Genomic DNA, 2,500 nt, shown 5'->3' with positions numbered 1-2,500 from the left:
CTGCACTTTGGTATACAGGTGCTACACCTCCTTTTTCCGTGTTTCGATTTGTAATCTTGTTTCCACTTCAAATGTGAAAACTTAATTAGAACCGCTTATCAATACTGCCATCCTCAACGTTACATTTATACTCTTCACACACTTTTTTTGCTTTTTTTAAAAATGTAAATCCCTGCCAAGATATTAAACTCATACATACACACATCCTTATTTATAGTACACACATACACACACGCATGCGTGTGTGTATGTGTATGGAACATCTTAAGTAAATTTCAATAAATTTCATTAACATAGATTTATTCATTAAGTCTGATTAAGATTTCCGTATAAGTTTAATTCTGCTTTGCTTAAAGTTTTGTCATTTGCTCACTCGAGTTTTTCTTTTTTTTTTTTTTTCATTCTTCTTTCTTTTTTCTCCCGCTTTAAAAATTTATCTAAACGTTTTTATTGTTATTTCATTCCTGTGAAACCCTTCCAAAAATATTGTAGATATTTCTTTTCTTTTTTTTTTCGTACTTTTCGTTTATTCATTTACAGATATTTATATATTTTTTCCACATACTTTTATATATTTTTCCATATATTTTTATATATTTTTCCACATATTTTTATATATTTTATATATCTCACATATTTCTCAGCGGTTGTTGCTGCTCTCGAAGGTGATATTTACATGTAGTTTAAGCCCAATTTTTGTTCAATGTACATTTTATTTTGTTTTTCCTTCGTTTTTGTTTCTGTTTTTTTCTTTCGAACTTTCCATTTGAAAAATATAGAAAGCAAATACCGTATAACTAAAATAAAAAGAAAAATAATAATAATAATAAAATTTCAAAACTGAAGCTCAAGCAATGATCATTAAATTATGGAAGAAATCTATGAACGTTCATTTTTAGGAACCTAATTAACATACTAAATAACACAGCATTAAACAACAGGTAAAATTAAGGAAATATATGATTGGTTACATTAAATGTTGCATTTTGCACTTTTCATTTATCTTTCGTTCTCCCATCAATTTATAGACGTACAATAAACAGGCTTGTGTGTATGTGCGCATGCTTTTTCTGCATGCAATTAACAACGCTTCATACACACACACACACACACACACACACACACACACACACATATATATATATATATATATATATATATATATATATATATATATATATATATATATATATACATCTGTGTGTGTGTATACACATCTATTAATAGACACATATTTATAAGTGTATATATATATATACCCATATATATATATATATATATATATATATATATATATATATATATATATATATACATTCATACACATATATACATACACACACACATGCATATGTACGTATATATGTCTTTGCGTCTGTGTTACTGTATGTGTCCATGTGTGGTGGGTGCGTGTTGCGCATGTGTGTATATATCTGTGAGTATGTATGTATGTGTTCAACATTAATGACACTTTACATTGAATTTTTAAAGTTAAGATCTATGGCAATTGATTCAAGTATTAAAATTATCATTTCAACTTAGTGAAAAACGAAGTTGTTTTATTTCACAGATTATGAAGCCAGAAAATGATCAGCAAACGATCATATGCATTTTTTTTTTCTTCTTACTTTTGGGTTTCTTCTTTTTTTTTGCTTTTTAACTATATTTTTCAAACTTTCGATTATTTATTTGTTACTTAGTTATTTGCTTGCTTGCTTCGTTATTCGCCATTACAGTCGTGCGTAACGTTAAAATTTGGTTGTTGTTTGTTTCGTTGTTTGTTGTGTGTGTGTGTGCGCGCATGCGTGTGTGTGTATGTGTCCGTGCGTGTATGTGTGTGTGTTATTTATTGCGCATGTTGTTCCGATGTTTGTGGTCTTTCGTTTGCTGCTGTTGTTTTGTTGTTTTTTTTTATATCAGTGATGGTCAGGAAGTTGTTGTCAATGATAAAGGTGACTATTTTATTAAGGATGGTGATAATGATGATATGGGAAGTGGGAGGGGTGACAGAATGAGAAAGAAAGAAAGAAAGAAAGAAAGAAAGAAAGATGAACCTGACGACGACAATGATGACAAAATCGACGATGGCGACTATCACAATGAGGATAATGATGTTGAAGATGATGATTATGATGATGATGAGGAGGACGATAAAGATGTTGCTGGTGATGATGATGATGATGATGACGATGATGGTGACAAAGATGACGATGATGATGATGATGATGATGGTTATTGCATATCAACATCATTCGCTTTCGATGAAAATAATTCGATTCTCATCCTCATGGGTGTTAAAGATTGCAATCTAACACCAAAATCGTATATTTGCAGCAAAAACATCATCGTTTTCAAAAACTTTTTCAGGAAATATTTCAAGAATATTGCAGTTTCAATGTTTCTTCATCTCCCGGTCTACTTACTATTACCCCATACCATCCTTCTCATACATTCATATACATACATACATACATACATGCACATATATGCTTATATAGTT

The 2,500-nt window shown here is 30.0% G+C and overlaps 1 protein-coding gene across 1 annotated transcript in view; it reads right to left on the bottom strand.

Moving 5' to 3' along the window:
* Positions 1-316: 316 nt before the first annotated feature.
* Positions 317-2,500, bottom strand: part of LOC106867055 (uncharacterized) — a 57,756-nt gene continuing 55,572 nt past the window's right edge. The window contains exon 3 of the mRNA XM_089360819.1: positions 317-797. The gene's annotated coding sequence lies outside the window, so the exon portion shown is untranslated. The remainder of the gene's footprint in view (positions 798-2,500) is intronic.

Source organism: Octopus bimaculoides, chromosome 12 (genome assembly GCF_046866305.1).
Source record: "Octopus bimaculoides isolate indiv1 chromosome 12, ASM4686630v1, whole genome shotgun sequence".
In the NCBI taxonomy this organism is placed as follows: domain Eukaryota; kingdom Metazoa; phylum Mollusca; class Cephalopoda; order Octopoda; family Octopodidae; genus Octopus; species Octopus bimaculoides.
The sequence above is the reverse complement of the archived record's forward strand: the minus strand, read 5'-3'. Positions and strand labels throughout refer to the sequence as shown.